This window comes from Marmota marmota, unplaced genomic scaffold, assembly GCF_001458135.2.
Source record: "Marmota marmota marmota unplaced genomic scaffold, marMar, whole genome shotgun sequence".
In the NCBI taxonomy this organism is placed as follows: domain Eukaryota; kingdom Metazoa; phylum Chordata; class Mammalia; order Rodentia; family Sciuridae; genus Marmota; species Marmota marmota.
The window spans coordinates 19,480,232-19,506,103 of NW_026000026.1; the positions used below are offsets into that span (position 1 = coordinate 19,480,232).

The 25,872-nt window shown below is 42.7% G+C and overlaps 1 long non-coding RNA gene across 1 annotated transcript; it reads left to right on the top strand.

Annotated features, from left to right (window-relative positions):
- The first annotated feature begins 1,345 nt into the window (after nt 1-1,345).
- Nucleotides 1,346-25,872, top strand: LOC125619170. The gene is made up of 3 exons (XR_007350681.1): nt 1,346-2,007; nt 20,869-20,874; nt 25,861-25,872. It is a non-coding gene; the product is annotated as an uncharacterized LOC125619170 (long non-coding RNA).

Below are 25,872 nucleotides of genomic sequence, written 5' to 3' on the forward strand. Positions count from 1 at the left end.
ATCTATAGCTGCACATTGGGCACATTGAGTGCTGTAATATTGATATCCCCCCTTAAAGATGAGGTATTGGTAACCTGTAGGGACACTATAAGACAATAAGGCAGAAGCTATAGTACCTTGGATCTACACTTCAAGAGAGGAAGACACATGGACATCATGAAAAAACAAGGGATGAAAGTACTCAAACAAACCAAGATACTACAATAATAGAATCCATAGAGAGCACAGTAGTTGAAATGTCAGGGAAGGAGTTCAGAATGTACATAACTAAAATGATCTGGGAATTAAAGAACAGCCCAAATGAGCAGATACCGGCAAAAAGACAATCACTCCAACAAAGAGATAAGAGAATAAATACAGGTAGCAAAGGATTACTTCAAGACAGAGAGAGAGATTCTGAACAAAAACCAAACAGAAATCCTTGAAATGAAAAAAACAATAAGCCAAATAAAAAACTTAATAGAAACCATCACCAACTAGATCACTTGGAAGTCAGGACCTCAGACAATGAAGACAAAATATGCACTCTTGGAAAATAAAGTTGACCTCACAGTGAGGATGGTAAGAAACCATGAACAGAATATCCAAGAATTATGGGATACCATTAAAAAGTCCAAATTTAAGATTTATTGGGATAGAGGAATGTTCAGAGAGTCAAACCAAAGGAATGCACAATCTCTTCAAAGAAATAATATCAGAAAATTTCCCAAGCATGAAGAACAAATTGGTAAATCAAATACAAGAGGCCCATAGGACACCAAATGTACAAAATTACAACAGATATACACCAAGACACATTATAATGAAAATGCCTAGCATATAGAATAAGGGTAGAATTTTAAAGACCACAAGAGAGAAAAAAATCAGATTACATATAAGGGAAAACCAATTCGGATCTCAGCAGATTTTTCCACCCAGACCCTCAAAGCCAATAGATCCTGGAGCAATATATACCAAGCTCTAAAAGATAGTGAATGCCAACCAAGAATCTTATATCCAGCAAAATTAAGCTTCAGATTTGATGATGAAATAAAAAATCTTCCATGATAAACAAAAGCTAAAAGAATTTGCAGAAAGAAACACTGCACTAGAGAATATGCTTGGCAAAATATTCCACGAGGAGAAAATGAAAAACAAGAACAAAAATTTACAAAGGGAAGAACTACAATAAAGGAAAAGCCAACCAAAGGTGACACAAAGTCAAATTAAATATCAAAAATAACCAGAAATACAAATCATGCCTCAATAATAACCCTGAATGCCGATGGCCTAAACTCACCAATCAAAAGACATAGACTGGTAGATTGGATTTAATAAAAAAAAAAGACCCAACAATATGCTGCTTTCAAGAGACTGATCTCATAGGAAAAGACGTCCACAAACTGAATGTGAAAGATTGGGATAAAATATACCATTCACATGGTCTGCATAAACAAGCAGGGGTTTCCATCCTCATATCAAACAAAGTAGACTTCAGGCCAAAGTTAATCAAAAGGGATAAAGATGGACATTTCATACTGCTTAAGGGAACCATACATTAACAAGGCATAAAAGTTATAAATGTATATGCCCCAAACAGTGGACCATCCTCATTTATCAATCAAACTCTTCTAAAGTTCAAGAGTCAAATAGACCACAACACAATAATTCTGCATGACTTTAACATACCTCTTTCACCACTAGAAAGATCTACCAAACAAAAGCTGAACAAAGAAACTATAGAACTCAATAATACAATCAATAACTTAGACTTAATTGACATATAGAGAATATATTATCCTTTAACGATCGAATATACTTTCTTCTCAGCAGCACATGGATCATTCTCTAAAATAGACCATATATTATGCCACAAAGCAACTCTTAGTAAATACAAAAGAGTAGAGATACTACCCTGTATTCTATCAGATCATAGTGAAATAAAATTAGGAATCAATGATAAAATAAAAAATAAAAGCTACTCCAACACCTAGAGACTAAATAATATGGTACTGAATGAACAAGGGGGTGAAAATGACCTCAAGGAGGAGATTAAAAAATTATTAGAGGTAAATGAGAATACTGATACAATGTATCAAAATCTTTGGGACACTATGAAGGCAGTTCTAAGAGGAAAGTTCATTGCATGGAGTTCATTCCTTCAAAGAAGAAAAAGTCAACAAATAAATGACCTAACATTACATCTCAAAGCCCTAGAAAAAGAAAAACAAATCAACACCAAAATCAGTAGAAGACAGAAAATAATTAAAATCAGAGTTGAAATCAATGAAATTGAAACAAAAAAAATTGAAAAAATTGACAGAACAAAAAGTTGGTTCTTTGAAAAAATAAATAAAATTGATAAACCATTAGCTATGCTAATGAAGAGAAGGAGAAAGAAAACTCAAATTACTAACATCCGTGATGAAAAAGGAAATATCACAATGGACACTACAGAAATATAGAAGATAATTAGAAGTCATTTTGAAAATTTGTATTCCAATAAAATAGAAAATATCAAAGTCATTGACAAATTTCTAGAAGCATATGATTTGTCCAAACTAAATCAGGATGATATACACAATTTAAACAAATCAATTCAAGCAAGGAAATAGAGGACGCATCCGAAGCCTACCAACAGGACCAGATGGATACACAGCTGAGTTCTGCAAGATCTTTAAAGAAGAACTAACACCAATACTCCTCAAACTATCATGAAATAGAAAAAGAGGGAACACTTCCAGACACATTCTATGAGGCCAATATCACCCTGACTCCAAAACCAGACAAAGACTCATCAAAGAAAGAAAACTTCAGACCAATATCTCTAATGAACATAGATGTAAAAATTCTCAATAAAATTCTAGCAAATCGAATTCAAAACCCTGTCAAAAATATAGTGCACCATGATCAAGTAGGGTTCATCCCAGGGATGCAAGGTTGGTTCAACATACAGAAATCAATAAATATAATTCATCACATCAATAGACTCAAATATAAAAATCATATGATCATCTCAGTAGATGTAGAGAAAACATTTGACAAAATGCAGCACCCCTTCATGTTCAAAACACTAGAAAAACTAGGGATATCAGGAGCATATCTCAACATTGTAAGAGCTCTCTATGTTAAGCCCCAGGCCAACATCATTCTAAATGGAGAAAAATTGAAAGCATTCCCTCTAACAACTGGAACAAGACAGGATGCTCTCTTTCACCACTTCTATTTAACATAGTTCTTGAAACTCTAGCCAGAGCAACTAGACAGACAAAAGAAATTAAAGGGATAAGGATTGGGAAAAAAAAGAACTCAAATTATCACCATTTGCCAATGATATGATTCTATACCTAGAAGATCCAAAGAATTCTACCAGAAATTTTCTAGAACTAATAAATGAATTCAGCAAAGTAATAGAATATAAAATAAAGACCCATAAATCAAAGGCATTTCTGCCTACCAGTGACTAATCCTCAGAAAGAGAAACTAGGAAAACCACCCCATTTAAAATAGCCTCAAAAAAAAAATACTTGGGAATCAACTTAATGAAAGAAGTGAAAGACCTCTACAATGAAAACTAAAGAATGCTAAAGAAAGAAATTCAGGAAAACCTTAGAAGATGGAAAGATCTATCTTGTTCTTGGATAGGCAGAATTAATCTTATCAAAATGATCATATACTACCAAAAGCACTATACAGATTCAATGCAATCCCAATCAAAATCCCAATGACATTCCTCATAGAAATAGAGAAAGCAATCATGAAATTAATATGGAAAAATAAGAGACCCAGAATAGCCAGAGCAATCCTTAGCAAGAAGAGTGAAGCTGCTGGCATCACTATACCAGACCTTAATTATACTACAGAGCAAAAGTAACAAAAACAACATGGTATTGATACCAAAATAGACCTGTAGACCAATGGTACAGAATAGAGGACACAGAGACAAACCCACATGATTATAATTATCTCATATTAGACAAAGGCACCCAAAACATATATTGGAGAAAAGATAGCCTCTTCAACAAATGGTGCTGGGAAAACTGGAAATTCACATGTAGCAAAATGAAATTAAACCCCTATCTCTCACCATGCACAAAACTCAACTCCAAGTGGATCAAGGATCTAGGAATTAATCCAGAGACCTTGTCCTAATGGAAGAATAAGTAGGCCCAGATCTCCATAATGTTGGATCAGGCCCTGATTTCCTTAATAAGATTCCTATAGCACAAGAATTAAAACCAAGAATCAATAAATGGGATAGATTCAAACTAAAAAGCTTCTTCTCAGCAAAAGAAACAATCAGTGAGGTGAAGTGAGAGCCTACAGAATGGGAGCAAATATTTACCACAAGCACATCAAATAGAGCACTAATCTCTGGGATATATAAAGCACTCAAAAAAACTTAACAAAAAAACCCCAAATAACCCAATCAATAAATAGGCCAAGGAACTGAATAGATATTCTCAGAAGAGGACATACAATCGATCAAAAAATATATGAAAAAATGTTCAACTTCTCTAGCAATTAGAGAAATGCAAATCAATACTCTAAGATTTCATCCCACTCCAGACATAATGGCAGCTATCAAGAATATAAACAACAATAAGTTTTGGCAAGGATGCGGGGAAAAAAGCACACTCACACTGCTGGTGGGACTGCAAATTGGTGCAGCCAATCTGGAAAACAATGTGGAGATTAGTTGGAAACTGGGAATGGAACCACCATTTGACCCAGCTATCCCACTCTTCAATTTATACACAGAGGACTTAAAAACAGCGTACTACACAGTCACAGCCACATCAATGTTTATAGCAGCACAATTCACAATAACTAAATAATATGAATGGATAGGGAAACTTTGGTATGTGTACACAATGGACTATTACTCAGCATTAAAAGAGAATAAAATCATGGCATTTGTAGGTACATGGATGGAGTTGGAGAATATAATGCTAAGTGAAGTAAGCCAATCCCCCCAAAAAAAACAAAGGCATAAAGTTTTTTTGATATAAGGAGGCTGACTCATAATGGCAATGGGGTGAAGCATGGGAAGAATGAAGGAACTTTAGATAGGGCAAAGGGGAGGGAGGGGAAGGGAGCGGGCATGGGGGTAGGAAAGGCAGTGAAATGAGTTAGACATCATTACCCTAAGTACATGTATGAAGACACGAATGGTGTGAAAATGCTTTGTATATAAGCAGTGACTTGAACAATTGTACTCTCTATGTGTAATATGAAATGAATTGCATTCTGTCATCATATATTACAAATTAGAATAAATAAATATTTTTAAAAGAAAAAATAATATTTAAACGCAATTTTAAAAATCAAAATTAATGCTAAACTTTAAAAAAATACATAAAGGGCTGGGGATGTGGCTCAAGCTGTAGCGAGCTCACCTGGCATGCACGGGGCACTGGGTTCCATCCTCAGCACCACATAAAAATAAAAAAATAAAGATGTTGTCCACTGAAAACTAAAAACTAAATATTAAAAAATTCTCTCTCTCTCTCTCTCTCTCTCTTTCTCTCTCTCTCTCTCTCTTTAAAAAAATACATAAAGACAGTATGTAGTCTCAGAACTGACTGCTGAATATAGAGAAGAGACTCAAGGACAGACTGCATGATAAAGCAGAAAGACTGCAAATTTTGTTAAAATATTAGGGAGGGATACAGATGAGCAGGACATGGAAGTATTAGCTATTAAGCCTACAGGGGCCTGGGAATTAGATTCAGAACATGACCAAAGAAAGTTCACATCACTGCAATGGATAAAGAACTCTCAGAATAAGAGTATCACAAAATTAAATTGCAATTTCTTATGTGATACACTATATATTCTGCACATTTGTGACTCCTAAATATTTCCAAGCAGATTAAAAACAAAGTCTTCATTTGTACATTTGATAAAAGCAAAAGTTATAAATTTTGTGGTAACAGAATAGTGGCCTCCACATCCTAATCCTTTGAATATGTTAATACAGAAGGTCAGGCAGGCAGAAATTAAGGTTTCCAATGGGAATAAGATTGCTAATCACTCACCTAAGGAGATGATCCTGAGCTATCTGGATGGACCCAGTGTAATCACGGGATCCATGAGTTGGGAAGAAGAAGGCAAAAGAATCAGATCTAGAGAGACAGCATCATGAGAAACACCTGGCCATGCATTTCTGGGCTTGAAGAAGAAAGAAGGCCCTGAGCTAAGGAATTTAGCAGCCTTGAGAAGCTGGAAAAGTAAAGAAATGTATTCTCTTCTAGAATCTGGTGAAAGAATGCAACCCTGCCAAGGCCATTATTGTAGCTACAATAGACCCATTTTGGATTTCTGACTTACTGAACTATCAGATTATAAATTTGTGTTGTTTTAAGCAATCAAATGTGCAATAACACATTTGTTACAGCAGCCACAGGAAACCCATACAGATTTTGGTACCTGAAAGTGGGGCATTAATATAACTAATCCCTAAATACGTGGAAATATCTCTTGCTAGACAAAGATGCAGGTTTAGGGGTACTAGAGTATAGACAAGAGGAACTAATGGAGGTTCAGATCCCAGCTGAGATATCTGAGGGGCCACAGTTATTGCTGATTAAGAGTAAGTTACATTCTCCTCTGAAAGCATCCAGGAAAAAGCTTCCCAACAACTGGGGTCATCAAAATGACCTCTGCACTGAGCACAGACAGGCCATATCCTCTGATTTTAGGATTTGCTGCATCTACACAAAGGAAAACAATTCCAACTGTTTCCCCATGGCACATGCTCTGGGAGGCTTATCATGTGGCCCACCTGAGTAAGAAAAGTGTAACTCTCCTCTTTGACTAATTCAAGTGTCCCCCATCTCTCTATGGGGGCAGAAATCAATGAGGGCTATTTTCATCCAAGTAAAATTTATTTTAATCACCTTTGTAAAGAAGGAGAAGACAAGCAGGCAGCGTTCTAAAATGGGCTCCCTATTTAACAACTATTAAATGCTATTTCTTAAAAGATACCAAAAATGACCTCACATACAGATGATAGGGGGCATCCTCAGCTGCTGATTAGGAAGCAATGGCAAGGGGAAGGAAAGTAAAAGGTATATAAATAAGTTCAATGTTTCTTGTTGGGAGAGCTCTCTGATGTGTAAGGCAAATAAGAATGAGCAAGTCAGTAACACGTTTCCAATATGGGGGGGACTCATGCCAGAGGACATTCAAGTACCCCCACTTCCTCCATCACCATGTCCTATGCTGCATGGTCTCTGTTACTGACCTATGAGGTCATGTGAAACCACAAAACTCTATGCCAAATGCTTTCTGCACTTCTTCTCCTACTTTACACTCCCCATACCTTCCTAAAACCTTAACACTATACTATAGCTTCCCAATTTATTCCCCTCTGCTATCACAAATCCCTGTTGGAAGGCTCTCAGTGGCTGCATTTTCTGTGGCAGATTATATTATCATTAGAATTATTTACTCATCTATCCTATTGACTTCAGTCACAGCCATGTGACATGCTTTGACTAATGTGGCATATGTCCTATCTATGCAAAAATGAAGATGTGTTGCAAGTTTCTACTGGAATTCTTGCTCTTCCCTTGGTCATGAGAATAGCATATACTAGATTGAGTTGACTTTTTCTACCTATGTTCCAAAAGGAAAGGCATATGGAACTGAGCTGCAGCCAAACTGCAGTTGCTAACACGTAATTTGAGAAAGAAAACAAAACTTTGTTGCTTGGTAAAGCACAGACATCTGAGGAGCTGTTTATTACTATTATACATCCCAGAAAAATGGCAAGACCCAGCAAAACTAGAGAAGGATGAAATAACTGACAAAGCTTGCTTTCAAGAAAACATGGGACATACCCTGGGAGCTCCCAGGAATGCCCAAGGGGAGGAAGACAGATTTGCAGGGGCATTAACAGGTAGGGCCGGTGCAACAGACCTTGTTGATGCCTATCTCACCACTTTGGTACAATCTCAAAGGTCCCCTGCAGCTTTGGTGCAGAGTTTTCACACTTGCCAATAGTTTCCTGCCTCATGCACCCCCTCTCTCTGCCTGAGTGCTTCATCTTGCCCCCGGAGCAAGCTAAGCTCACATGAGGTGTTGAGGGTCAGACCAGAAGAGCCAGGATGATCAGGCCCCCCCAGCAATAACCCTCAATCGAGGAGGCACTGGAATTGGAGAATAACAACCAGCTTTCTCCCTGTTTGTAGGACAATTATTAGGTGTGCTCCATACAGTTCCTCAAAGTCTGGGCCTGATGGTTCTACCAGGCTCACCAATAGACCCTTAAGTGTCTGCCTTCCCTTTCTGGTCTCATACCCCCACTCTCTCACACTGTGCTTCCTGGAATTATCTCCTAAAAATAAAACATGCATCAAATCTTTGTCTCAGGTCTGTCTTGAGAAACAGAGTTTTTAGATGAGTTCAGGCCCAATCACCAATGATCTTAGCCAATGTTCTCCTAGCACCTATATCTGGAGCGGTGTCTTCCTACCATCCCTCCCAAGAAGCCTGAACCCTTCTGGTCTGCTTCAGCAAGTGGAGCTGAGCCCTTGGTTCAAACCCCAGATCTACTTTACATGGGCTGTGAGTCTTTAGACAAGTTCCTCTTTTTTTTCTCATTTTATTGGTGCATTATAGTTGTACATATTGATGTGATTTGCTGTTACATATTCATACATGCACACAAGATAACAATATAATTTGGCCAATATCACCCTCCAGCACTTCCGCCCTCCCTCCCTCCTACCCCTTGGTCCCTTTCCTCTACTGATCTCCCTTTGGTTTTTAGGAGATCCACCCCAACCTTCGTTTTCCGTTTTCCTCTCTAGCTTCTGCCTATAAGAGAAAACGTATGTCCCTCAGCCTTCTGAGTTTGACTTACTTCATTTAACATGATGGTATCCCATTCCACCCATTTTCCTGCAAATAGACCACATTTTCTTTATCCATTCATCCATTCATGGGTATCTAAGCCAGTTCCATAGGTTGGCTGTTGTGAATTGTGCTGCTATAAACATGAGGGTGCATGGATCACTGTAGACCAGAAGAGCCAGGATGATCAGGCCCCCCCAGCAATAACCCTCAATCACTTTAATTCTTTAGGGGAAATACACAGAAGTGGTACAGCTGGGTCATATGGTGGTTCCATGCCTAATTTTTTGAGGAATCTCCATGCTGATTTCCATAGCTGTTATACTAATTTATAGTGCCACCAACTGTGTAAAAGTGTGTTCCTTTTTCTCCACATCCTCTCCAGCATTTACTATTATTATTTCCATTTGTGATGACTGCCATTCTGACTGGTATGAGATAAACTATTAGGGTAGTTTTGATTTGCATGTCCCCAATTGCTAATGATGCTGAACATTTTTTCATGTATTGGTTGGCCATTTGTAAGTTTTCTTTGGGAAAGTATCTGTTTGGTTCATTTGCCCATTTGTTAGATGGGTTATTTAATTTGGGGGGGGTAAAATGTTTTGAGCTCTTTACATATTTTAGATATTAGTCCTCTGTCAGAAGAGTAGCTAGCAAAGATTTTCTCCCATTCTGTGGTTCTCTCCTCACAATCCTATTTGTTTCCTTTGCAGTACAGAAGCTTTTTAATTTGAAGTTATCCCATTTATTAACTCTGGGCATTATTTCCTGAGCATCGGGGTCCTACGGAGAAAGTCATTGCCTGTATCTAAAAGCTGGAGTGTTGACCCTACATTTTCATCGAGGAATTGCAAGGTTTCTGGTCTGATTCCCAGGTCTTTGATCCATTTTGAGTTGATTTTTTGTGCAGAGTGAGAGATAAGGGTCTAGTTTCATTTTTCTACATATGGATAACCAGTTGTTCCAGCACCATTTGTTAAAAGGCTGTCTTTTATTCATGTATGTTTTTAGATGAGTTCCTTTACCTCTCTGAATGTTGATCTTTTCTATAAAATAAAAATAATAGAAATCCCTGCCTCACGGGGTTAAAAGGCGTTGACACACAAGCACAGAGCTCAGCCTAGCGCTTGGCACCTAGTTGAGTTCTCCACAAATGTCAGCTGCAGTTGTTGTGCCTGTCTGTCCCCTAAATCTCTGGTTTCAGGGGCTTAATCTAAACAACCAAGCCTATACTCAGTGTCAGTTCACCAGGGCCCCCTGACTCCAAACCCTCATATGAGCAGATGTCAGAAACCACAGCCCAGGATTGGTTATTTCATCTTCCTGAAGCGCAACATCTGGTGTGGAAGCTTTCTCTGAAACGACCTCCTCTCCCAGATGTTTTCATGGACCCCTGTGGCCCCTCAGCAGCAGAGAAGCTCCGAAGGACTGTGGGCCTATGGGCGCAGGGCCCTTCCACCCTCCTCCATCTGTCAAGCCTGTTAGGACTCCCACAACAGCCTGCAGATGCTCCACCCTCAGGCAGCTGTGGAGGGAGCTGGCCTCTTTCTGCCCCAGCACACAGCCGCTGAGCCATCTGCTCACACCAGGGGACAGAGCAGTTCATCTGGGGGGCAGCCTCCTCAGTGCCCAGATTCATTCACTCATTCCAAGAGCAGTTATCAGCACCTACAAAGTGGAAGACCCTGGACTAGACTGTAGGAATACAGATTTTGCCCTAAAGAGGCTCATCGCCTAGTGAGTGAGACAGATGGTGAAGTGGGAGGGTGGATTATGAGCTAGTATAACTGGTGGTAGAAGGAAGGCAGGCATAGTGGGCTTTGGAAATGAAAGGAAGAGATGCCTAAAGCATCCCTGGCAATCAAGGAAGAGAAGACTTCCTGGAGTAGGTGAGCGAACAGGATGGAAAGAAGGATGAAATTTGCTCTGGGCAGAAGACACAGCATGACAAATGCGTGGAGGTGCCTGGTGGTGACATTGGGCTGTATATGAGTCCTTTGTTTTATTGTCTGCCTGGTACCATTCTCATCCCCACACCTGCCACACCCACCCACATGAGGAAGCTGCCCGGTCTCTAGAGGATGCCACTCCCGCATTCAGAATTCATGGAATCCAGGGATCCCTACAAGAGGGTTTTAACTTAAGATCAAGTGATGAGCTCAAGAATTGTCACAGGTCAGGTTTTCAGTAGAAAAGCAAGGTAACTTTCAAACCCGTACTCCCTCCCATCAAGAGATGGACTTGCGGTCCCTCCCCTTAAGCCTAGGTAGTCCTCTTTTACTAACTAGATAAATAGACTGGCAGAAATGGGGTCCAAGATTCTGTTAGAAAAGACCACACACCTTCAACCACTTTCTCTCTAGACACCAGCCTTTGGAGTCCTTAGCCACCATGTAAGAATTCTGGCTACCCTGAAATTTCAGTGCTAGGGAGCTCACATGGAGACAGCACACAGAGAGACACGGAAGAAACCCTAGTTATCCCATTCACCAGCCCAGAGACCAAATGCATCTCCTGCAGCCAACATCAGCACAATCGCAACCACATAAAAGGCCAAGAATGAACCAACTAGCTATGCCACGTTAGCCCATGTCACCATGAGAGAGAATAACAAATGGTTGTTGCTTTATGCCAGTAAGTTTGAGGTGGTCAGTTAGGCACCAATAGATAAACGGCACAGAGAACGGTCTGCAGTGAAAAAGACTGGAGCTGACACATGGAAATAGATGGCAAGACGGAGCTGCTGCTTGAATCCTGGGTCTAGTTGTTCCTGGAAACTCTTCCTCCTGCCCTCCCTGGGGCAGTTTCCCTAGATTCTGTGAGCCAATGAGTTCTTCTTATTTCCTAAGTAAGCTCAAGTGGGATTTCTGTCACTTCAACCAAATTAATACAGGTGATTTGGGATCAATCCAAGATCTTGACGTGTTTAGGGAAGGTGGAAGTAATGAGAAATGAAGGAAAAGATGTAAGCCCAAGACAGATCATTGAGGAGCTGGAGGCCCCAGCAAGGGAACTGTCTAATTTATATCACTCACATCCCTCTCCACAAATGATTCAGGGAGACAACTGAGGACATGGGCTTTCTTATAAGGACAATGAGGGGTTAGTGAACAATTTTTATCCAAAGAATAATAGGCTCAGACCTGCAGGGTGGGAAGGTCAATTCACCAGTTTGGATGATGAGTTGGAAAAAACTGAACTGGTCAGGAGCTGAATATGTGATTCAGGGAAGAAATGATAAGATCCAGAACCAAGGGTGGGGGAATGGGAAGCAGATGGAATGAGAGAGAGAATGGACAGGACTTGTGGTCTTCTATAGGAGTGGGAAGGAGAGTGGGGAAAAGATGAACATGATTTCCAATTTTTTTGTTTGAGCAACTGAAAAACTAATGGGGACTTTGCTAAGATTCAAGAGGAGGACCTAGTCAGGTGACAAAGCCAGTGGCTTGAACTTGTGTATGCAGATACTGAGGTGTCTGTGGAGCATTTGGGGGAAAATGTCATTCATAATTTTTTTTATTGAACACATTTATTAAGCACATATTAGATTCCACATTCTGGTAGGGTGTGGTGAGAAAGATGGGTATGGTGTTTACCCTCATAAATTGTATAGTCCAGTGGAACAGACAGAAATTAATTGAACACACAAATATGTAATTATAAACTTTTGAAGAAGAATACTATGAAGAAAACATATTGGAAGCTATGACAGCACATTATAAGGAAACCTGATGGATTCTGGAAATATATCAGTTACTGTGGTAGCATAACAGATGACTCCAAAATTCAATGTCATAAAACAACTGGAGTCATTAATTATTGCTCACAATTCCTTATTCAGGAATTCTAAAGATGCACTATAGGAACTACTTATATCTGCTCTATGAAAACTGGAGCCTCCACTGGAAGACTCAAAGATTTGGAGGCTGAAATTACCTGAAAGTTCATTCATGCACATGTTTGATAGACAATGATGGCTTTTAGCAGGAGCCTAAATCCTTCTCCAAGTGACCCCACTTCTTGGGTTAGTTGGGCTTCCTCACAATATGGTGGTGAGTACTTGAACAAGGCGGGAGAGAGGCACACCGCATCATTTTTGCTGCATTCTATTGATGGAGGCAGTTACAAAGGTCCACCCAAGTTCTAGATGAGGGAACCTGGACTTACCTCTTGATGAAGCAATGTCAACATCACATCATAAAAGGAACATGAGGGATGGGCGATATAACATGACCTCCTTTATAAAATACAACCTGTGAGAGAAGAGGTCAGTGAAGACTGTTTGGAGAAAGTTATATTTGAGCTGAGATCTCAGCAATGAACTCGAATCAACCAGTGATAGGATGGAGAGGACAAGTTAGGACAGTATTCCTAACAGGGAACAACATGATGAGAAGGTGTGATGCATTCAAGAAGCTGAAAGAAGGCCAGAGTAAAGTTGAAGTGAGTTGAAAATAAGAACCTGGAGAGCTCAAGAAGCTGGAAATAAAACTGAAGAATTCTGGGATTGGAGGAGTAAACAAAGAGAACGAATCTTGTAGAAGCATGAGTTTTCTTGGACTTAATGCTTGCCACCAACTTGCTGCTGCTAAAATACATCCAACTTCAGGACTTGTCTTCATTCTCTCAACCAAGAGAAGCTGGGCGCCTTGGTGGGCTGATTACGCAGGTGTAGCAGCCAGCTTCCAAGATGGCCCCAGGAATCCTGGACTCCTCACATTCACGCCCTCGCATAGTTCTTTCCCAGACCGACTCAGGTAACCTCTGTGACCAGGAGAATACTGCAGAAGTGACAGTGTATGACTTTCAAGGGTTGCTCATAAAAGATATTTCAACTTCTTTTGTGGATCGTTCACTCTCAAAAGACCAGCCATTAAGCCATGAGGACTCGAGTAGCTTTCTGGAGAGATTCATGTGGAGGACGAACTGAGCCTCCTGCCAACACTAGCATGCCAGCCGTGGACCTGGGCCACTTGGGAAGTGGATCCTCAGCCCCAGGCAAGCCTGCAGGTGATTTTAGCTTCAAGTCGTCAAGCCAAAGCCTCAGACATCTTGAAGCGAAGGCAAGATCTCCCTGTTTTTCCCTGACCAATAAAACTCATGTGATAAAATAAACAATTATTGTTGTTTTATGTCACTGAAGGGCTTGTGGTTTGTTGCACAGCAATAGATAACTATTCTACTAGCCCTGAGCCTTCGGTCATCCACCATGCACACACACACACACACACACACTCTCTCTCTCTCTCTCTCTCTCTCTCTCTCTCTCTCTTCATATTTTCCCTGAGTACAACTGGTTCCAGGAGACTCCCTGAGCTAGAAGAGATCACCCTTTCAAAGTTTGACTCCATTTAAGGCTCTCCAAGCAGGTAAAAAATCATTTCAAACTTCTAGTGACGGTGTGTTCACTACTTCCCATTTCACCACCTTGGAGGTAGTAAATTCTCTGCCATTTCGTTGAGTACCAGGCTCCCTGTAACTGATGGTCTGATGATCTCAGAAGTCTTCCACCCTGGTCCCCTGTGGTGAGGGTTTCCCCTCTTTGCTGGGAGCTGTCCCTGACCCAGTGCTGAAACGTGACCCCTCCGTCACCCTTCCCCACGCAAAAGATCAAATTACAATTCCAAAAGGCAGCTTGACTTGGAAACATCAGCAAGAAAGTTCCATTTCCCTGTATCTCTAAATGGAAAAAGCCTCCTTGTCAGTTTGGAGCAATTAGCTGTGGGAGATGATGACGGAGCAGTGAGAGTCGCTGCGAGGGGGCAGAGTGGCAGCGGAAGCCCCGGCTCAGACAGACACGCCGCAGATGGCACGACGAGATAACGCCTTTCACGTTTCAGAAATCACATTGTCAACAATGTTTCCAGACTCAGAAATTAGCTGAAGTCATCAGGAGTGCCTGGCAGCAAGCAGCAGGCGCCGTGGTGGGGGCCCCTCGTTTGACTTTATGCATTGGTGCAAAGAGAAAGCAGCAAGATTCACAGAAAAAGATGCAGGGACTCCTGTCTTCTGAAGCTGGAGGAAGGGCTAGCCTGGAGCATGTCCAGGCATTTAGTTGGGGTCAACATTCAAAAGCCTCAATCTGCTAACTTCTGCTGTCTCGATAGTAAGTGATTAAGTCCAGGTCTCAGAAAGTCCTCCTCTTCTACTCCATGCCCTGTGAATGGACCTCTCCAGAGGGTTGCAGAAGGCAAAAGTGAAGATTTAATTACCTTCCTGTTGAACAAGAATTATGTTATTTTCTTAAAGTAAATATATATATTATGTTCTTATTAAAGTAAAAAAAAATACTCTTTGCAAAAGGTACAACCCTATCTGGGTCAGTCAATACCAGGTGTCTGGCCTTTCCATTACAAGGATTTGCCTCTGGCATCCTCCAGACCAGGAAAAGGAATTGGAGGCTAGAACCCAGCTGCCAGGGACACTCACAATTCCAGTCAATTGCAGTGATTTGGGAGGACCAAGCGTTAGCTAGTGTTGCAGTTCTTGGCTGGTGCCACAAGGAAGCACAGGATACAGGAGGGATTTACGATTACACATACCTGCATAAGAACATTCTAGAAGAAAATGTATTCTTACCTTTTCTGCAGAAGCACCTTCTTGAAGGAAAGCAGGGCTACTTCCCTAATTTACTAGGGCACAGGAAAGGAGCACATGATTCCCCTTGGGAATTCAAAAGGACAAAAACCAAGCTTGAACATGTATCTAGATGTACATAGTCTTGGAAACTAGGCTTGCAGATGGTAACAGGTGGTCAGTACAGGGAAGAACACTCTCTGGTGGCTATAGTTATACAGACCATGGAACTCAGCTTGAACTTCCAATCAAATACACTTATCATCATCCAGTGAGTTTAAGCCCCAGCAGGTATCTGAGGCCCTTGTCTCCCCCCTCTCAGGGCTCTGGAAAATTTGTGCACCCCTTTGCCATTGTGAGAAACCAACAGCCAATAGGCAGCTCATAAAACCCTCACAAGGGAAAATGAGAGCAAATATCTGGGGACCTTGCTTCGATAAAGTGGTGTGAGCAGGCTTCAGCTTCTATGAAGATCCATCAGCTGGGACTCACCGCCGAGCCAGCTCCTAACACTGGAAAGATTTGAAAGGACAAAGTCTTTTACCCTCAGCCAGTGGCGGGCTGCAACAGAAAAGTGCTGTAACTGGGGTGTTGAGTATCCCCCAAGTATTCACATATTATACTCTTGGTCCCCGGGGTGATGCTATTGGGAGGTGGTGAAACTTTTAAACACATAGGGCCTACTCTGAGGTCTTTAGGGCACAGGGCATGCCCTTGAAGGGGACTGTGGGACTCTGCCCCTTTCTCATCCTGTCTTTGCTTCCTGACTGATAAGGTGAGTGGTTTTGCTCTACCATGCACCACCACCACAATGTGCTTGCCTTGTCACAGGCCCAAAAGCAATGGGGTAAATCAATCATGGACTCCAAACTATGATCCATGAACCTCCAAAACTATGAGCCAAAATAAACCTTTTCTCTTTATAAGTTGATTGTCTCAGGTATTTTTTATTACAGTAACAGAAAGCTGACTAACACAAGAGGGATGCTGCTGTTATTCCCAAGACACTGCTGTCTGAATAGCTTCTTCTGGGACTTAACTGCAGCCAAACCTGCTGGAACTGGTTGGTCAAAGATGAACAAGGAGATAACTAACCCCTATTAGTCACACTCCATGAGCCAAATCTTTGGAATATATTATCTCAAATTATTCTCCCAAAGGAATTAGCCAAAGGACAATTAAAACAATAGGTATTGTAATGGAATTACAGCCGTTTATATTGCTGTCATAGAAACCCTGGTTCAATCACACCTTAAAGGAGTTCTATCAGTCACAGGAAGGTACTGAACTTTTCCCTGATTTTAAATCTAGGACTGCCCAGCCAGGCTGAGGAAACAGTGAGATAATTAAGCAGGAACTAATGTATCAAGGAAACCAGGAGAACCTAGATTTCTGCAAATTCCAGAGGGGCCCAAGAAGAGCACTGACCTTTCTCTAAACCAAAGTGTAGTCCCTGGACCAGTAGCATTGAAATCACTTGGCAACATGTTAGAAACATACATTCTGGGACTCTACCCTAAGCCTAATGAATCAGAAACTTTGGGACTGGGGCCTAGCAATTCCCATTTTTAAAAGTCATTCTGATACATGATCAAGTTTGAGAACCACAGTCTAAACCTAGAAGTTTGAATTAATCCAGCCTAGATCTAGGGAGGGACTGGTCCCAGAGCAGGAACAGTGAGGTCCTCAGGACACAGGTGAGCCTTCTTTCATCTCTCCTTCCATACAAAGTCCCACAGTGGTCTGGCTGGACCACACCCCCACCCTGCCAGGCCCTCCTAACCTCATCTCTGATGAGAATGTAGGGGACACTACAGTCTCTGTGGAAATTTGGGGGAATGCTGAAGACGTTGCATTTTGGGGGGTTCCTAACCACTTTGGGGTACTGACATGGGAAAAGAGGGGCTGTGTTCAAGAGGCTCCCCTCCCTCCCTGGAAGGACCTGCACCTCAGTCTCAGGTCTTTTCCACCCGCCCCCAAAGTACTCCAGAGGCAGACAGCGCGCCCAGACCTCAGGCTCTGAGTGGGGGTCCCGTCACACCTGAGGAGGCCCAGAGGTGTCAGCTCAGCAGCTGGGCCTGGATGGCAGTGCCACTGCTGCCTGATGAATCACTTTCCAATGAGGGTGCTGTTCAGGCTGCCAGCTGTTCTGGTACAGGCTGCCGATCAGCCTGGCTGCACCCTCCCCACCACTCCCACATGGGCCGGAACAGGGAGAGGAAACATCACACCCCGGGCAAGCAGCAATTAATCCGTGTGGGAGACAAGCCAAAGACGGGAGAGGGAGACCGCCAGCCAGCCCAGGGGCCTTGGCTGCCTTCACCAAAGGGCTGGCGGGGCTCTCTAGGCACTCAGTCCACCCGGCGTCAGATGCATAAGCCCACCTTCCCCTGCAGCCCCGGGAAGAGATGACCTAGGGACTCAGGAGCACAGCAGAGAGCAGTGGACTGAGAGTCAGTAGCTGCAGGTTCAAATCCCAGCTCCCGCTTACATACTGTGAGGCCTCAGGTTTTGAGTGAGCTTCATCTTCCACATTGGGAAGCCCAATAGCGACTACTCAGGGGAATGGTGAGGAGTGAATGAAATGTTTTGTGCAAAAATATAGTGATTTCACTCCCCTGAACTCAGCTGCCAACCTACACCCAGAGAACCACACATGATCATGAGGCAGACAGAGCACCTCTCCCAGCAAAGCCCCAAAGGTAAAGGAGAAAGCATGAGGAAGCAAATATCTTTCCTTAGATCATCCAATCAAAGAAGAGCCTGATAATGGAAAGAAAGAGGACGTGGCCCAGGCAGGAACCCTGTGTCCAGCTGGTCTCCAGGCCCAAGCCTTACCGGGTCCACCTCATAAGCCCCAGCACCCCAGACCTTTAACATAGATCTTACCATGCTATTGTGAAAGCCCCAGGTGGCTCCTGAATTGCCCACAGAGCAAAGGAAAAAATGCCTCAGCCTGGCATTCAATATCAGCTCCACATCTGCTAAATCTCCCCCCTCCCCACGAATCTTACTCCTCCAGGCACCCAGAGCAGCTCATCATTCCCAGAATGTACCAGTATCCCCATCAGCTGATATGTCCTTTGCAAAGGCATCTTACCAGTGTCCCATCTGGCAATCAACTGTGTCCACACCTGCTCAGCCTCACATTCCAAAAGTTGAGCCGAGATGCAAAGCGATGCCTCTCCTTTGAATAACTTCATCAAAAACACAACTCTGTGTTTGCAGATCCAGAACAGCTGCAGACCTAGAATGTGTAAGGGTTTGGGGAAACTCAAGTTATGAGTATTTGTCACAGGCCAGCTTGTGGGATCTAAGCAACCAAAGCCACTAAACAGGCATCTGAGAACAGAACTAGGAGCCGGGAACCTGACTCTCCAAGTTCACACCACTTGATTCTTCACTTATCTGTGTGACCTTGGGACAATTTACCTACCTGCTCCAAGTCTTGGTCTCTTCAGGTAACAGAGATAGTGATCACCAAGTTGTCATGATGATTCAACTAGGAAATACATCTAAAGCTATTAGCATATAGTAATCTCCAAAATGTCTGCAGCTGTAACAATCATCACCATCATCATTAAAAATACTCATTAATATTCTGCATCCATCTACCTTATAGGTTTCAAACAAAGAAATATATACTCAGAAGGTATGTGGGGAAAGGCAGTGGGTTCAAACTGGATATATTTATTTTATTGAGAATTTTTGACAAAATAAAACATTTCTCTTATCCCTCCTGGTCTAAATGCTGAATGATGATTCCTTTCAGGGCTTTCCTTCTAAAACTAAGCTATTTCCAATTATTGAGAAGGCCTACAGTCATAAATGGGAAAAAAATCTACCACGACTTATAGTGGGATTTTACAGTTCCTATAGTCTCTTCCAGTTAGGATCAAGTTCTAATAGAGCTTCAGATCCTTTGTTCTGATTTTACTAAAGGTCCTAAGTGTTAAATATACTGCTTGATACCTATGGCATACATTCTACAAATCCACTTGGAGAATCCTAGGCCACCAGAACAAGTCACTGAAGTGTCTTCTATTCTTGGAGAGAGAGAGAGAGAGAATCAGATTTGAAGGTTGGGGATTGAAACTCCCAACTTCCAACTATGCCTGACCATCCATGTCCTGGGTTTGAAATGAACTGAGTTAAATTCTGAGTTAAAAGGAGATTTTTGGTTTAATGGACATGTTTAAGCACTACGCAGAAAGAGTCATTCCTCACTGAGCAAGCTAAAAATAAGAGAATCAGCCTCCTTAAATGGCTTTTAGTTTAAGAACAGTTTCAAGCACACAAGCAAGGATGCAGAGCCCACTGACAGGGTGCCAAGGAGGAGCTGGGAACCTGACTCAATGCAAACTCAATGGCTACTAAGAATGTGTGTCCCTGCATTTTCCAAAGAAATAAAATTATGAGACTTGAAATCCTGAGGTTGCTACTGGGAGGGAGACTACTGGTATAATGTACACTCTGTTTATCTGTGTACATTTACCCACCCACTAATCCCCTACCATCTATACTCTGTTCATCTCTGCAGACACTGCATTCTACACATCCCCAAACCGCTGTAGCCTGGAGAAGCTAAATACATTGTGTTTGGTGCTTTCAGACAAATCCATTTCATTGAGGAAGTTCTCTACAATTGCCAGTGACAGAACCCTGATCCATCTAGTATAAGCCCAAAGGGAATTTACTATAAAAATTCTGAGTGATCCCATGGAATCTAAGAACCAAAATAAAGTTGAGCCTCAATAAAAACAGAAACTGAGGATATCAGCGCCTCTGAAACACTCTTTTTCTTCTCTGTTTCTTCCATGTTTTGCTCTCATTAGGCTCTAATGGACAATAAGCTCCTCCACTCTGGAGTCCCCCTGTGACCATAAGATTCCCTTTTCTGACCATCTCCTTTCCAACCATGACCCCGATGATCCTGTGTGGTTTGGAGAACTGTGAATCAAGCCCTGCAAGTTCAAAGAGTCTACACCAACCAAAAGCCAAGGTTAAATGAAGCACAGCATGATGGGGTTTTATAACAGTCCCAGGGGAGTCTTCCTTCCGGATTGCTTCTCCTTTATTTACGCTGCCCTCTGGCCAGCCACACTGACGCCCTCACATTGGCCCTGCCACCAGCGCTTCCCATCAGAGCCACCACACGGCTCTGCCTTCATTCAAGACAAATGCCTTGGAACCCTGCTGGGCTCCGTGGTTTCTCTCATTTCCCACATTTAATCCCCCATCAAATCCCAAATGTATCCTGTCACTGACCACATCTTCCCGCCTTCTCCCCTGTACCTACACCAAGCTGCCACCCCAACCTGGGCCCGCAGTGGCCTCGTCACGGCTTGCTCTGTCTTCTCTTCCCCCTTCCTATCTTGTTCTCTGCACAGCGGACAGAGTGACCCTCTCCTGCTTCAAACCTGCCCAATGCCTCCCCGTCACACATAGAACAGAGTCAAGGTCTTTATTGTGCCCAGCAGGGCTATCTATGCTCTGGTCGCCCTCTGACTTGATTTTCTATGCCTCTCAGCCAGTTTCCCTGAAACTCCCCACGTGCTCCTTCCCCCAGACCTTTCACATGCTGCTTCCTCTGCTTAGAGAGTCTTTTCCTACACATAGTCATGTGGCTCATTCCCTCCCTCCCTGCCTGGATTCAAGTCTCCAGTCAAATGTTACTTCCTCAGCAGTCCACCAAAGTACCACCAAACCTACCATTCCAATCTCTGCCTCTGTCTTCACATCACCTCTCCTCCTCTGTATGACACAAATCTCCCTCCACCTCTCCCATGGGGGCATCTGTACTTGGATTTAGACCCACCCAAAACTCCAAGATCACCACTTCATCTAAAGAGTCTTAACTTAATCAACTATGGGAAAAAAAAAAAAAAAAAAAAAAAAAAAAAACCTTCTTCTAAAATGGTAACACACACAGGTTCTGAGAATTAGAACATGGACATCTCTTTGGGAGCCAACATTAGCCTATCACAGTTCCATTGTGAAGTATTTTTATTCTCCCTTATTACAACTTGATCATTGTAACCATACAGTTGTGGAGGGATCCTACATACACAGGCCCCTCCTCTCCTCTCCCAGGGATACCCCCTTTTTCCAGAGAAGCTGTAGTTTTATCCCAGCATTTTTTTTTCCTATCAGAAAAAGCACCTGGGAGACTGTCATGCTCAGAAAGTAATGACGTGGACTTGGGGTTGGGGTTATGGGGCTACCATTTAGTAGCTGCTGAATGCAGACAAGTCATTTATCCTTCGTGGGTCTCAGAGGTGAGGACTCGGTTGGTGCCAATCTCTCTTTATAGACCGGCTTCTTACTCCTTCCAATGATCCAGTGAGTTGGGTACCATTTTTAAATCATTCATTCATTTATGTTTTCTTTCAGTGATTAGCTATTCCAGGCACAATTCCAGCACTGTGCATACAGAAATAAACAGGATAGGTGAGAAATTATGGAAATTATTTTCTAAGAAGTGAAGAAACATATTGAGAAAACAAAGTGATAATGGCTATGAAGTCAATTATTTAATGTAATAATATGAAGACACAGAGTGGTAAAGGGCTCCTTCCGGTAGGGTTGCCTGAAAAAAACCTCTTCAAGGAAATGCCATTTGACCTGAGATGTGGATGATAAGAAAGCATCCTGAAATGATCTAGAAGAACAACCTTCTGAGTGAAAATAAATTAATATATTCATGGAACATAAGTGACTAGCAAATCAGGAAACCCAAGTGCTGAGGTACTGATCACCTTGCCTAAGATCACTGTGCTGGTAAAAGCTGAAGTTGGAACTTAAATGCGGAAGCCCTAAACCAAGAGTCTGCGTTCTTCACCACACAAGATGGCGTTCTCTTACCTCCCATAGACATTGACAAGGAAATGAGGGGACCGATAGCAATGCTATCAGTTGGTGTTGGTTGTCTCCATTGTCCATTCCCAAGTGAAACAGGGGCTTCCAGAAGAGGCTCCAGGTCAGACCCTGGAGAATAAGAGAAGATGCCAGTCTCCAAGGGAGGATGCCAAGAGGTCCCATCTGGCCCTTCTGGTACAGCCATCCACCTGTGCAGGCCTGCACTAGAGTGAGGCACTATGGACACAGACTTTAAAGAAGCACTGACTCTTGATATTGCTCCTGAACTTACACAAGCCTGAAAGGATCACCACCTCAAATTCAGCACACTGGGAACCTCATTTGCTTGCACTAGTCTCAGCTCTACCCCTGGGCCAGAAGCAGGCCCCTAACCAGAGCTCTTCAACAGGGTGTTGTCATTCTGTGACCTTCTACTACCTTTCCTCTCCATCTCTCAGCTCTGTTAAGTCTAGGTAACCTGGGGTCCGTCCAGGTCCAAACTCTGGGGCTGAAGTCCCAGCATACCCAGTGCCCAGCTCACCCCACCAGGACCCAGTGCTGGCTCAGCCATTCCTCCATCCAGGTGGCCTCACCTGGTCATGAGCTCACAAGGACTGTGTGTGTCCCTCAGGGTGAACGCTCTTTTATCACTGGGTGTCACAGCATGAGTCAGGGAAGGAAGTAGGTGATAAGATTGTAAAGTCATGTTTCCAGAAATGCCAACCAGCTTTCTACGACACCACACCTGGACTGGCAGCCCCTTTGCCAACGTGTCCATTGTTTTATGATAATGAGCAACATGCTCATTAATAACTCTTCCCCTCCCCCCTTCATGAGTCACAGTCACAAGGGGAACCAGCAGGTGCAGGGGGCTCACAATTATCCTTCATAATGCATGGCTGGCAATAAACCCACTCTGAAGCTGGAGCAACCCAGATCCAGCTCTGTGCACTGTCTGCAATCACTGGAGTAATTAATGGCAGAGCCATTGGATGGAGAGAGAGCGTGTTAACCCTTGTGAAACCACTGAGCCCAGAATTCTCAGGAAGTTGGAAATTTCAAGGAGACATACTTCTCATGCACTGGAGGAAAATGGCCAACGTCCAGTCTCAGTCCTCCTGCCTGTCTCTCTAGTGTTTCTCCTCAGAAGACCATGCTGCCATTTCAGCATGTCTATGAAGTCTCTGTGCTGTACCCTGTCCTCTCATCCTTGCCTTTCCACCTGGTTTCTGGATTCCACTGGCATCCCAAATCAGTACAGAACTGAGCTCATCTGAATATAGGTACCAGAACCTTTCCCCAATAGGATCAACCTGGGTTCAAGAGATCATGAGGTTAGAAGTAGTGGCTGTGGAGGAAAAGAAGTTCTCAAACTAAAACTGAGCAGAGGGGACCATCCCAGGCCAGTAAACAGGTATGCATATCATAAGTGTGTAATGAGCTTGATCTTCACTGCTGATTAGGACTGGCAAGGGGATGTCCATGGAGCAGGGCATGACCATGACATGGTTGGGCACAGAAGAATGTAGATCCAGGAAGAGGTGATGGACTGGAAAGAACAAGTACATAAATACTTGAGGTCAGAGTGAGGTCAAAAAGGCAAGTCAAGGAGAGTTATGGACATCAGAAGGAAGAAGAGCAGAGCAGGAGCTCTTAGAACCTCAGACTTCAAAGGCCAAGAGTTCAGAGGTAATGACCAGGTCCACACTATGGCCATAGACAGGAGGCTATCCACAGGGACATCAGATTGCATACCTCCAGGAACATCATTCATAAAGAATTCAATGCCTCTGAGCAATATGGTGGCCCTGGTGGCTGAAGAAGAGTAAATAGAAGGCAGTGGTGCTGAGGCAGACAAGCAACTGTAAAGCAAGGGCATGGAAGGGTGAGCCGCAGGAGCACTGACGGCAGCTGGATGATGGGGAGATCCGGGATAGACAGGAAGCCTGCAGTGGGTGGGGGGAGTATGACCTTGGTCCCAAGCAAGGCCGACCTCAAGTCCAACTGCACCTATTACCTACTTAGTATGTGTCCTTAAAGCACACACTCATATTTCAAATGGTATCAAGAATACTTAATTTCAGGGTGGTAATGGACATTTTAAAAGATGGTTTCTGTGCAGTCGAGGGCTGTTCTGTGATTTGTTTGCTATCACATCTGTTTCTACCTCTGACCCTACTCTGCTCACCAATGTAGAAAGAGCTGATCTCTGATTTACCTCCAAAGTCAGCGAGCTTCCAGAAAGGGTAGGCCAAGGGGAGGCCCTGGTTAGAGGTTAAAAGGCAGGAAGAAGGAAAACTCTGGGTGCTCTTCCATTTCCTCCTTGTCCCCCACTGTACCTCCCCCAACCTCCAAGGCGACATCTCCATCAAGAGCAGACTCCCCTTCATGGCTTTAGTTCCTGTGGAACAGGCCAGTCAAGGCTCAACTTCTGTCCCTAACTCTAATAACTCCATCTCTTCCCTTTGTCCATCCCTGGGGACCGTAGTGGCTTCCCACTGTTATATAAACGTACTGCCCTGCCATTTCTGGCTAACCTCTCAACTATTCCTTCACCTGTGTAATTAAAGCCTCTCTGTTTTAAATATGTAGAATGGTTTTTGTGTTCTTCATTGGGTGTACATGTGACAAGAGCCAAGTGTCCTGCTTCACAAAGAGGGGGATTTAAATAGGTTGTAATTATTATAATTATGTTTAGATTAACAATATTAGAACTTAGTTTACCAAGACCTCTGAGAATGTGGTACTCATCCCACCCAAGATGTGAACAGGATGTGTACAAGGTTGTGTAATGACCCACCTGTGCTTCTAAGGACAGAGGTGATGGGTGAACAATGGCAGGGGGCGTTTATTTTCTTGGATCTCTGAATCTAAGCTCCAGAACAGCATCTGGGTGCTTGAGTATCTTCCTGGTGCCCGACCTAGGGCCTGGCACAGAGCAAGTCCTTAAATAATGGTTATTTGACTGATCTACAATTTTTCTGATTGGATTCAGAATAGTATTAAGTCTGTAGACCCTGAACTCAGGTTGCAGGATCTTACCTGTGTAGACACAGAAATTTTAGAAATTAGGAATGTATCAGAAGGGGCAGGATTAGGTCAGAATAATTGAGGGACTCACCTCAGGCACAAAATTAAAAGGGATGCCAAGAAAACTCAGCAATCAGAATACATAATACAATAAGGCAATATTTTTAAAACTGTAATTAATGCAAAAATCCATAATGAACAAAATATCAAAATTTGAATAAAGATAGGATTAGTGTTACTGATTTTTCCCTTGCCTCAGGCTCCAATACAGCTTGGCCCATGTTGACTAATACTGTGTCGCTGCTTCCGATTATTCCTTCCTGCTACTTGGAGAGCTCCTGTCCCTGGGGTGAACATCCAAGTCCCAACCCCCCCCCACACACACACAAGCTGCTGTCTGAGGTCTGCAACAGAGATTGTGTCTGTCTTATTCCCTGTTACCAATTTAGCACTAAAACTATTTTTACAAGAAAAAAATGTTTTCAAATAAATGAATGAATGAACAAAAGACCTCTTCTGTATTCTGGGGATCCCAATAGAGTCAACAAAAAGATATTTCAACAA